Source organism: Trachurus japonicus, chromosome 10 (genome assembly GCF_045865225.1).
Source record: "Trachurus japonicus isolate A0001 chromosome 10, Traja_1.0".
In the NCBI taxonomy this organism is placed as follows: Eukaryota; Metazoa; Chordata; class Actinopteri; order Carangiformes; family Carangidae; genus Trachurus; species Trachurus japonicus.
In genome coordinates, this window is record NC_140916.1 from 27,771,165 (window position 1) to 27,784,261 (window position 13,097).

Sequence of the window (13,097 nt, forward strand, 5' to 3'; positions counted from 1 at the left end):
GCTACAACGTGTAAAAACCATGTTTATATGACCCAAACACAGCCCAAACACTACTCAAACAAACAACTAGACATCAAACTTCATAAAGCACCTCTGTGTGGACCCAGTCGCCACATTTCTGGCTCGTATACTACTGTACATAATGCAAAACACATCAGCGACCTCTCATCTGAACGTGAACATCGGGGCGTCCCCCAACAACAGCAGCTAGCAGCAGCAGCTAGCAGCAGCACGGCAGAGGGAGAAGCCAACAACCAGCAAAGTCGAGCAAAAACAGACACTGCGTGGCCAAAACATGGTCGTACATTTGCTCTTACCTTTGCTGTTTTGCCGTGAAAAGGTTGTGTTATGGGTAAATCCACAATATTTCCAGTTGAACTCTGCCTAGTGTTTACATCTGAACCAGCCGGGCCGAAATCCGACGGCGCTAGGACCCTGTACGGAAGCCTGCACGGAGCCTGACGGAGCGCATACAACCCCACGTTGGCCTGTACGTGGATCTGCTGATCTGACTGGTTCATGGCTGTCACATGGCTGCCAGTGCGGCCAATCACATCGACCTGGGTCTAGCGTCATTCCTCTCTCTCTAATGGTCACAATGAGCCGTCGATCACTCGAATCGACCACTCCGCTGCAGAGATAGAGGCTGAAAGCCAAACCCACCCAAATAAGCTGCAGCAGAGTGCAGCAGTGCGCAGAGACACTGAATCCACTATGTTAGTTATTTCCAATCGGTTCCAGTAGATTTATTTTCAGTTAGTTTATCCAAATTGTGTGAAAATAAAGATTAAACAATAGTTTATAGTAGCAGGTGGTTCCAAGCTGTGCCAAAAATGGACATTTTGGAAAGTTCGCCTAGATATTTTGTAGTAAAATCTCAATCATTTTGTCCTGCTTCAATTAATCAGAATCAACCACTGCAGAGACAATGTTCACATGTTGTACAATGATTTTATAAGGAGTTTGAGCTTCATCAGCATTATTCTAAAGGGCACTCATCAAAAATATGATTTTTTTTTTAGGCGAATATTAATTTTATTAATTTTTTTCTGTGTGTCATCTTCATTTACTCTTCACCAGTAACAGATATACTGAAATTTACACATTTCAGCAATTCCTCATTTTTTTCCCTTTACTATGACACCAAAAGTATTCAAATAGACCTTGTGGTTGCAGAGATATACTCATTTTATTATGGATATGCAATTTTCGAGAAAAGGCCTAAAAAATAGGCTGGATTTTTTATTTGCCATTTGTGCCTGGACTAGTAGTCCAGGCAGGTCCGTGTACTTTGCGGCCATTCGATTTTCAATTAGAAATCAAAAATCAAAAAATGAAAAAGTGATAGATTATTTTGTTTTTTGTTTTTTAATCTAACACAAAAAATTTAGGCTTCGATCAAAAATACGAAATGGAAAAACAGGCAGCAGGACTGAATTTGATTTTAATATTTAATTTGTGGGGTTTACGTGACCCGGAAGTTGGCACGCAGTCACAAAGATCATACATTTTTAGAGACGTGATCCGTGGAGCTGGAGGGTAAAACATTGGGTCAAGGACAAGACGGGACACTGCACAGAGCAGCAACCACCAAGACCTGTCAACTCACTGGTCATTAAATTAGACACGTCGCCGCCGCCCTCTCCCCCCCTTACCGGCTACCGTTCTCAAATAAAAGCTGGGACTCAACCAGACTCTGGTCTCCTATAGGGCCGGGTCTGGCTCCAAGTTTGAGCAAATAGGTACATGAGCAAAGACCCGACCAGGTCCGACCAGTGTTGGAGCCTGGACCCGATGCGGCCGGACTCACGAGCATTAATTCTTTATTAATTATAAAAAAATATAAAAAAAAAAAGAAGAAGAAAAAAAAAGAGAAGCCCATATAGCCTAGTTGTGTTCATAGAGACGTGACAGGTGGGGCCAGACAAGCTGGTGATCAGCTGTGGTCATTGAATTGTTAGACACTATAGGCCTAGGTCATTTCAATTTGCGCGTCTGTGTTTTTTCCTTTTTAAAATAGGCTCATTATATGCGGATTGAGACTGAGCGAGTGAGCAATAAGCGCGAGAGAAACAGCTGGTGTGCACCAGATGCAGGTTGACCAGCAAAAACTGAAACGAGACGGTTAAAGAGAGGAAAAACACGGAATATACAATAGGCCTATATGTCCAAAAGACATGTCCGGTCGTCACGACGTGAACGAGGGAGGATCTGATGGTGGCTCAGGTTTAGTGATGAGGAACTGTCACTGCAGCTGCACAGGTGCCAGCAGCTGCTCCAAACAGACACGTTACAAACTTTATTTTGAAGGGACAGATTAGATGTTGATTTTGTTAACAGTGACTTTATTGCACCCAAACATTAAGCATATAGCCTATCTGTCGGCTGCTGTCTTATCGTTTAATCGACCCCCCACAATATTTGTTTGCAGAATGTTGTTGTTGCTGTTGCGGCTGCGATATTATTCAGAGGATCTACGAGGGGGGGGGGGGACGCTTCACCTCCTATGACATCTATACTTTTAAAGCTTTTATCTTGGTTTAGGTGAGGGATTCTCCAGGCAGGGACTGTTTTCAATGACTGAAATGCTGCCGGAAAAAAAAAAACAGCGGTGAGAGCTGGATGTGATCGCTCAAAACGTGACAGTGTCTTAATGACCAGTGAGATGACCTAAGTCTTCGTGGTTGCTGCTCTGTGCAGTGTCCGGTCTTGTCGCTGAACCAATGTTTTACCCTCCAGCTCCGTGGATCACGTCTATGAAAACTATGAATGATCTTTGTGACTGCGTCTCTTGATATCGCCAAACTTCCGGGTCACGTAAACCCGACCAATTAAATAGGTCCTATTAAAATCAAATTCAGTCCTGCTGCCTGTTTTTCCATTTCGTATTTTTGATCGAAGCCTAAAATTGAAATATGAAAAACCAGACATTTTTTCGTTTTTTGTGTTAGATTAAAAAACAAAAAACAAAATAATCTGTCACTTTTTCATTTTTTGATTTTTGATTTCTAATTGAAAATCGAATGGCCGCAAAGTAGGCACATAGGAACTCTTGTGCAGGCCCTCTGAGTCAATAAATAGAAAGAAATAAATAGAAAAAAAAGAAAGAGACAAATGTCATTCAAAAAAGTGATCCAAAGTGGAAAAATCAAGGAATCAAAAAAATAAAAATAAAAAATATATAAGAGATCAAATGTTCTGTTTTGCCATCAGTCTGACTGTAGCGGGGAAGAAGCTATTAAAAAACCTTGCTTTTTTTGTAGAGATACTGTCCACTCTACTGTGTCTCAGGTGTGCAGTGCTTGTGTCTGAGCAGAGAGTAAGCTGGATGGAGTGGGTCTTTAATGATTCTCTCTGCTCTCTTCTGGCTGCGCTGCACATACATTGAGTTCATGGAGGGAAGTGTTGTGCCTATAATCCTCTCTGCAGTCTTGATGACTCTTTGCAGAGACTTCCTTTCAGCCTGCGTGGTGTTGCCATACCAGACAGTGATGCCTGTGGTGAGGATGCTTTCTACTAGTCCTCTGTAGGCCTGGGTGAGAGGGCGGTAGTTCAGTCCAGCCTTCCTGAGTATCCTAACAAAGTACAGCCTTTGCTGGGCTTTTTTTACTATGGATGTGGCGTTCAAACTCCAGCTCAGGTTTGATGTTAATTGCATGCCTAGGAATTTAAGGCTTTCGGCCCTTACCACCTCTGTCCCTTTTATGTGCAGAGGCTGTAGGGGAGGAGGATGCTTTCTGAAATCCACTATCATTTCCCTCGTCTTGTCGGTGTTGAGGATGAGATCGTTTGTCTCCCCATAGTCAATGATGTAGTTTACCACAGACCAGTTTATCACAGAAGTGAACTGTCCCTTGATTTTCTTGATATTTGTATGTCCATTCCATTAATTAAAATTTTGATATCTGTATTTTTTAAATTTTTTATTTAAGTTTATTGGACATAATCACTGTTATGTCTGCCGTGCGTGTGTCCCTCCTTTCTTTCTTTCCTTCATTTTTCCTTTTCTTTCCTTCCTTCTTCCCCCTTTCTTCCTCACCTTTCTCTCTCTCTCCTTTCCTTTCTTCTTTCCTCCATCCCTTTTTGGTTCCCTTTGCGTCTTTCCCTCTTGACCCAAAGACAACAAGAGGGTTAAGAAGAAGAGATGTTCCAATCATGTTTTTTGGAACCAATCACCGATCCGATACTGCTGCATATTGCTGATCACTGATCACTGAAGCGTTGAATCCATATATTATCCTATTTATTGTGTAGCAGCATTTAAATATGTAATCATTCTTCTTACACAGCATTGACATTGTATATTGAGTATAAAAATTAGGAGATGAGAAAGTATTATGAATTCAATTGACAACCGTTTTATTGCAGGCTGAAGCAACATGCTATATTTCACACTCAACACTAGAGACTTTAGTTTCTAGGGTCTTTATTATTATCATCTTTATCATTATCATTATTATTATTATTATGTGTGTCTGCATAATAGGTAGGCTACATTCATTTCTCAGACATTTGCTCTATTATTATTATTATTATTATCACCATTAATATCTACTCTATATATCATTGTCATATTATTATTATCAAAACAACAACATATTGCATCTTTTATTCATCAGAAAACACAAGTCACGTGTCACAGGTTAACGAAACACCATAGCAGAGCAGACTGGATTACTGGTAGGACATCGTTTTGGGCGTCTGAATATATTTGCAGGCTTTAAAGCTATAGTATGTAATGTTGGAGAGCTAGCAAGATTTGAAAGTAGCACCTCATCTAAGTTCCACCCCCCTCCTCCCCCTCACATCAGTGATCTAAGTCCACGCCCCCACAAACATGGATGCGCAGCCCACAGTGAGAAGCTGCAGGGAAGAGAGCAGCGAGCGAGCGAAGCTTCCCCTAATCCCCTAACAACAACATGCTTCTTCTCTCATGGCTGAAATCACAACGATCACTGCACTGTACTGCTCTGGAAGTCCGAAATACAGAGGACCAAACGCTGCCGTCGTTTCTGGGTACATGACATCCTCCGGCGGTGCACAGAGCTCGGCGCGTCCCCTCTTATCGGAGTTACATCCATATGTTAGCCACTATTAGCTCAATTTTCTCCGGTCAAGCACAGCTCGCCAGGGGTTAGCGCCAGGATCTCTAGGCGTGAACTGGAATGCGTGTGCTTGTTTCTGGTGTTATTGGAGACTGTTATTGGAGACTGTACTGGTGTTTGGAGACTGTACTGGTGTTATTGGAGACTGTACTGGTGTTATTGGAGACTGTACTGGTGTTTGGAGACTGTACTGGTGTTTGGAGACTGTACTGGTGTTAGTGGAGACTGTACTGGTGTTATTGGAGACTGTCCTAGTGTTATTGGAGACTGTACTGGTGTTATTGGAGACTGTACTGGTGTTATTGGAGACTGTACTGGTGTTATTTGAGACTGTACTGGTGTTATTGGAGACTGTACTGGTGTTATTGGAGACTGTACTGGTGTTAGTGGAGACTACTGTTATTTGGAGACTGTACTGGTGTTAGTGGAGACTGTACTGGTGTTTGGAGACTGTACTGGTGTTAGTGGAGACTGTCCTGGTGTTATTGGAGACTGTACTTGTGTTATTGGAGACTGTGCTTGTGTGATTGGAGACTGTACTGGTGTTATTGGAGCCTGTACTGGTGTTTGGAGACTGTACTGGTGTTTGGAGACTGTACTGGTGTTTGGAGACTGTAGTGGTGTTATTGGAGACTGTACTGGTGTTTGGAGACTCTGACTTCTGTCGCGCTGCAGTTATTGTCCCGAGCGAGCAGTGGCTTCTGCTATGAGCCGCTCCACAGTCACTAAGCATTCACAGCCGGTCACACTAGCCTCGTGCAGCAGCCCCGGCTCGTTAGCGACCGGAGGGTTGAATTAACATAATAAAAATAAACTGACACATTTTATGATATAGGCCCAAAATAAGCCTCCTCTCCTTGAAAGACCAGCAGCCCACTGTTCTTCTGTAACTCTGTACTTCTGCTTCTTCAAATAAATTTTTCCAGCAATAGCAAAACATGATGTGCACAGGGAGGGGGAGGAGGGAAGGAGGGGGGGGGCACATCTTCCCCCCTGCACAACTCACCCCACTCTCCCCTATGCAGTATGGTATGTCCAAAACCAAAGGGAAAAGTTAGGAAAAGCCGTGAAAAACACTAGGCAACACGTGCATGCACCTTTCTCTGCACACGCGTGCAGCTTGCTCTGCGCCCAACTGTGCCCTACTCCACGGTATGCGCTGCGCAAACCGCGGTCTGTCTGTAGAGGCCTTTAGCGTACTTCTTCTCAAGAGCCTTCTTAACTCTTAATACAGTATGTAGTGATATGGAATAGGTGTTGTCTTTTCATGGTTTTGAAGGATGCATGTCAGGCTTCTGCATCACCCTGAAGGGATTTATTTCTCTATAGTGACCGGCCCACTCTATGTTATTCCTTACATGTTTATCACATAATACCAAAGCTGTTTAAAAATGTTTCATGTGCAGCATTTAGGTCTTCTATATACACTCCATTCCATTTGACCCTTATGAGATAGTATCATAGTTTATTTACTTCCTAAGTATTATTAAATAATTCCACATTTGACCCCGGTGTTCTGTTCACCAAAGTCACAAGAATATTTCTCATCCTTTCCATTTCACCTACACATTCCAGTAAATCATCAACTACATAAAGGACCACAGGCCTCTCACTCATAGTACCTTTCTTCATTTCACCATATATCAGACAATTAGTATATATATATATATATATATATTTTTTTATATATATATATACACATATATGTATGTACATATATATATATATATATATATATATATATATATATATATATATATATATATATATATATATATATACATATTTAATACATGTTAGTGTTAATTAGTGTATATTAGTATGAATGCTTTTAACATTCTTTATGGGGACCAGGAAGGGGGCGGAACTTACCATATATGGAAGAATGTGTGTGAATCAACTGACTGCAATACTTCATGGGGGCCGATAGGGGGCGATAGTGAGAAATCTGTGTGTGTGTTTCCCGACGGAAAAACATGACTTATGGGCCGAAGCTTAAAACTTCACAGGCACCTTCAGAATGGCTCCAGCATTCATTTAAGAGGCATTGTCTCGCGGGGACCTGCATTTTGGTCCCCATGAGGTTGGAGGTCCCCATGGCGTGACTGTGTAAACAGATCAATGTCCCCATACAGATAGGAATACCAACACACACACACACACACACACACACAGACAGACAGACAGACACACACACACACACACACACACACACACACACTCAGATGTCACTTGGGGGAACACCCTCCCCACGCTGCACATGAGCTCTGACAAGCTGATCAGTAGGTGGTGGTGGTTGTGCAGCCAGAACTCCCAAGCGCCTGGGATCGTCAGGTCTCAGGGACCACCTCCTGGGAAGACCAGCTCCACTTTCAAGCCTCTTGGCAAGAATGGCTCTCTGAAGGTGAACAATGTACGAATAATTCTTCTTCTCTTTCAGAGCGTAGACACTCCAGCATTTTGATTTTTTGTTGTAGTATCGCCTGTACCTGGAAAATAAAAGTTTGTAGCAGTCTTTTTCAATTTCACTGTTGGGCAACAACAGTGAGATTTCTATAGTAAAGTGTATAACTGTAGTGAAACCTTACATCTTGTGTCCATCTTTGCTGCGTGCAGGAAGGCGTCGATTGTGGCTGTTGTAATCAATTGCTGCCAGTAGTGTCCGTGTGCGATAGTCCTGTGGTATGTAAAAAAGAAACACACAAGCAAAATACCTTTCAATAACAATCAGTTATTGTATGTGTTACAGTATATACATTGGCTTGAAACTAAGAAAAATCAACATGCATAAGACATGTAGTAATTTCAAAAATATGTTTGATAATGGATGTGAATGTTGAACTGCAGAGTGAATACCTGAAGGTGATGTACTTTCTGACGTTCTTCAGCCAGCGCTTGTCCAATGCAATAGCTGCAAGAGCCTGGTGAGCTGCTGACCCTGTAACCACATCATGTTGTTAGTAGGAGGACAGCCTATGAGCAAAGCAGAGTTATCCCCTAAATTACATTACAATGACCTTGTTTTATCCAGGGCTTTTCCCTGCTGACATCATCCAGGGGCCCATGGTCACAGCATCCAGTGGCCCACACATGCTGGTCACGGACATGGTGGAGTAGAGCACGCCACTTCAGCTGCAGAAATAGAACATGTTACTGGGTCTCTTTCCCTCTCTACACAATGTAAAACATTGGTCATTTACCATAACACTCCGGTTATTCCCAATATACCTTGAACTGCTCCTCAGAGGAGGCTTGTTTGCAGCAATACCAAAAGTGGTTTACTATGTCTTTGATCCAAGTCAGGATTTCTGCCTGGTTCTTCACAGTACCAGCCTGAAAGAAGATGTAGGTGTTGGTGACATTCAATACACTGCTGCTATAATTTCCTTCCTTGCCCAAACTGCTAGAAGTGAAAAAAACAACAACAACCCATTTATAACATAAAATATATCATACCCGTCGCAGCTTCTTCCCCAAATTCTTTGCAGCATGCCAAATGTCGAGTGAATGCTTTAGACCCCATTCCTTGTATCTTCCACGTTCTGGATCTGTAGTAAAAAAGAAAAAGAAAAAGCATATACCATCAGAAACAGCAAAATAAAACCAAACAATAAAAAGAAAGTATTTTTCTTACTGAGTAACGCTGTGATCTGGGGATGAGCATCAGTGACTACTTCCTTCAACTGAATTTCCTGAAGGAGTACATCCATAGTTCTTATGAAGCACTCCTTCTCCATGATCACAGAGTTCCTGCTGGTCTCCCTCTTGTCCACAGTTACAATGTGAACTATGTCCCGGGAGTCCTGCTCAATTGTTGTGTATGTGCAATACTGTGCACAGTGACCTGCCCAAAGAAAAGCTGTCAGTATCTGAACAGTAAATATTTTCATTCACTGTTTTACATGATAAATAACTTACTAAAAAGCAAATAAGTACAAGTGAATAAAACACATTAGGTTTATCAAATAGCAGCTTTATGACATTACACATACTCAGGGGTGTGGCAGTATGAAGCAGCATGCATCATAACACACTCAGTACATACCAGGGGAATCCATTCTTCCATCACCTAAAAACACAAAATAATGTTACAAAGATGTAGGACAATAAGTGTTTGACCTCCATGGCAATTCACATACAAATAAAGGCAATAAAATCATCTCTCACCAAGGACAATCACCTCCTCCTTCTGCTGCAAACGGTTTACAATTCCTGCTCTGATGTTCTGCCAGAACTGGTCAACTGGTTCAATGCAGTAGGTATCCTGAATCTGGAAAAATGTACTCTGGGCCACCATTCCTATTTCCATGAACTGGAAAAGTAATATTTTCTGTAGTTGTTTCCAGAGAGCAAAATATTTGTGGACAGCATGAAGTCACCGCCTTGCATGCCATTCTTCAACAAGGCCTGTGAATTCCACTTCCATACACTGTGTCCACATGGGCAGAGCTGGAAAGAAAGAAAGAAAAAAAGATCAAAACTATAATGAAAGGCAAAAACAAGAACAGATTATATAGTTACACATGTTCAGATGATTTGTTCAAGTCAAAATATCATCAATCTCCTCCCCAAGCAGACAAGGTCGGGGGAATGTGGTGATTTTCAATGTAGGCTACTTGGTCTAACACATTTACAATATTGATGTAAGTACTGTTGTCTTACCCATTCCAAGATAACCCCTGTTCCCCGAGGTCGCAATGACACCTCAAACGGTGGTTTACCGGGGCACTGAGCTCCAGTTGCTGTGTCAACATAATAACACTGTTTTAGGGGCAACTGGAGATATCCTGCAAGCATCTTCATGTTGTCATGGTATGTTATGCAGGTTCTTCTACCAATGAGGTCATCCTCAGATTCAACTTTTTGTTGATCAGGAGGGTCTAACGTGTCCTCTTCAGGTGGATTGGGCAACTCAACATCAAGCACAGCCTCATCCACACTAATCTCGTGAAGCTGTTCGATGTCAGCAGGGTTTGAGGCTTCACCACCGACACTGAATGGACAAGAAAAATAAAACATGAATATTTAGGCTGGTTATGAAACTACCCATGATCAAATTTCTGCTTGAAATGCAGCTGTTATGTGCAACATACCGTAGCTGAAGAAAGGGGACATAGTCATCATCAGAGCTGTCCTCATCTTCACAGCATCTGCGGTTTGTCCACTGCTCATCCATGTCAATACTGAACATAAAAGACACACAAAGACACCCTGATTGGAATTTTGTCAATAACAACAACAAAAAATAATTCATCATCATCATCACTTACGTGCTATTCCTCAGATCATTTAGTGCGTCTTCATCTGGAGACTCGTGGAGCACTTCTTCTGCCACACTGAGGGAGTGCATGCTACAACCACAGCAGAAAATAAATACCATTAGAAAAATGCAAGGGCCATTCAATCAAGAAATCACTATGTCAACATCTCAAGACAAACTCACATGGCTTCTAACACTGCAACTTCTTGTTCGTTTCTTAGTTGCTGTATTCCTTCAGCTTGAAAGTCTTCCCTGAGTAAACAGAAAACAGAACATTGGTCACAATCAGAGCTCAACCTCATGTAAAGGTGACTGAATAATACCTGTGCAGGAACACATACCGATCACGGTCTGATTCCTCTTCCGTCAGACTAGACACCGGAGGCTGAGGAAGGCGTCTGAGTCCCTTGCTAGGTGTTGATGTGACTTGGTGTTTTTGATAACTTCAAAAAATAAAAAATTGGACAAATCAGAGTGCTTGTAGTATCCGCCTCACTGCAGAACACACATTGTACAGCATTAGGTGAAACCTTGACTGGCAGATACATTACAAACAGGGAAAAAGCGACTACCAAGTGCCAACAGCATGTTAGATTTTGAGATAATAGTGGGTGGTTTGTTTTTAGTATATGGTGTGCTAGCTGCATAGCACATCAACATTCTTGCTACATCAAGTTGGTGATTGATAGTGATTCCATGAACTACTTCAAAAACAGAACGCTTGGGCGTGAATGTGTTTCGTAACTTCTGAAAATATAAGTATGTTCTCTGAAGTTACTAAATGCAATCCCAACCAGACGTTGTGTTTTGTGTAATCACTATAATCAACTCGGTACAGTTGATCACAGTAACTAGCATGCTACCTATCAACACCAATAACGTTAGCCTAGTACTGTAGCTACCTAACGTTACCGACCACATTACTCAATTACGTTTGTTAGTTGCATACGACTCTACAATGTACTGTACACGGTGTACAGTCACTACATATAATTTCAAAACATCAGCAGTGTTTCCCACATGTTCAAATCCATTTGTGGCAGACATAATTCATTTGTGGCCGGCGTGGGCTGTCACGAATGATTAGGAAACACGGATCAGTTTATCTCCCGGCTGTCTTACGGTTATACAGTAAGGACAAATAGTGCGCCAGTGAATGCCGCATAACAACAAGTCAAGTGAAAGCAGAAGGCGGTACGAAAATAAATATGTTGATATATGACTTACAAATCCAGTAGTAGGAAGGCCAGGTCACCATCAGTCTTGCAGGACTTGTTCTCCTTCAGCTCGCGCCACCGGGTGTAAGCTGGTCCTATGTTGATTCGTGTTCGGGATCGTGCTTTATCGCTTTCTCTCTTTCTTTTTTTTGCCTCCTCAGAGAGAAACCTCTTCGTTTTCTTCGCTGGTTCAGCCATGGCATAGTTTACAGAAAGTGTTTCTTGTTTTCTGGTTAACTCAGCTGCTGTCTAGCTCTCCTTTCTGCTCTGCTGCCGGCTCAGGTAAGCGTGTGACGTATGCCGTAAAGCAGGTCGCACTCCACAGCTCTACACAGAGGGGGGAGGGGCTAGATTCGTACCCGTGCAGGGAAGTTACATAGTGCGGTTTCACCCGAGGCGACCCGGCTCAGGCTGCGGCGGCAGCACCATTCATCCTATTAACCATTTTTCTACCATGGCAATGAGTCTGGAAACATTATTTTAAGGTCGAAAAACTCTGCAATGTTACTTTAAGGTCTTGGCTTGAAACTGGTATCCTTTTTGTTTTTAGAACATATTGCAACAAGAAGTAATTCACCATGAAAGACACTCTGACACAATGTGATGGGGTTGGTTGTCCCAGTGGAGGTTCAATAGGGTTTCAGTGATATATTAGGATTTTAAAAGAAGATGTGTAACTTTCTTGTTTTTTAAGCTAGACACACCAAATAACTTTTGTTATTATCATCAGTGCCCCTTCTGTTTAAACAATAAGACAATATAATAACAAGAGAGACAGGTGATCAGTTCTCTGAATTATGTTCTTTAATCTCACTTCACACTTCAACAATATAGGAAACGGTTAGATGCACACTTTACATCCAGAGCAGGATCAAACTCATCTGCTTTTACCCATCTCCCACCCATGGGTTCAGCAAAACCAAGAACAAACGAGACATGCTGCCATCAGAAGAGAGGAGGCTCTAAAAATCAACAATAGCCTACAGTAAACGGTTAGATGCACATTTTACATCCAGAGCAGGATGGAACTCATCTGCTTTTACCCATCACCCACCCATGGGCTCAGCAAAACCAAGAACAAACGAGACACGCTGCCATCAGAAGAGAGGAGGCTCTAAAAATCAACAATACAGGAAACGGTTAGATGCACACTTTACATCCAGAGCAGGATCGAACTCATCTGTTTTTTGTTTTTTTAACTTTCTTTTTAATTTTCATTTTGCGACAACAAGCCAAGCTCATCAAAGAAGTAGCCTAACTCAAACTCACAGCCTTCCGCTGTCACAAAACACAACATACAGCACAAGCACTTGGGAACAAAAACAATATCAAATGCTGAGCTTCTCTCCCTTTTCGGTATGAAACCCTGTGCTTCACTCAGAGTCACATGAGTCACAGTTGTGACAAATGTATGCCCCCGGATTGCCGGGGGTGCAGTCCCTGTGAGCCCACTTCTGGCAGCCAGAACATCGGAGCCATACTTCTCTGGACTTGCTATTTTTGTATGGCTCAACA

The 13,097-nt window shown here is 42.2% G+C and overlaps 1 pseudogene; it reads right to left on the minus strand.

Annotated features, from left to right (window-relative positions):
• Positions 1-7,689: 7,689 nt before the first annotated feature.
• On the minus strand, positions 7,690-11,780 carry LOC146980239 (uncharacterized; annotated as a pseudogene).
• Positions 11,781-13,097: the final 1,317 nt, after the last annotated feature.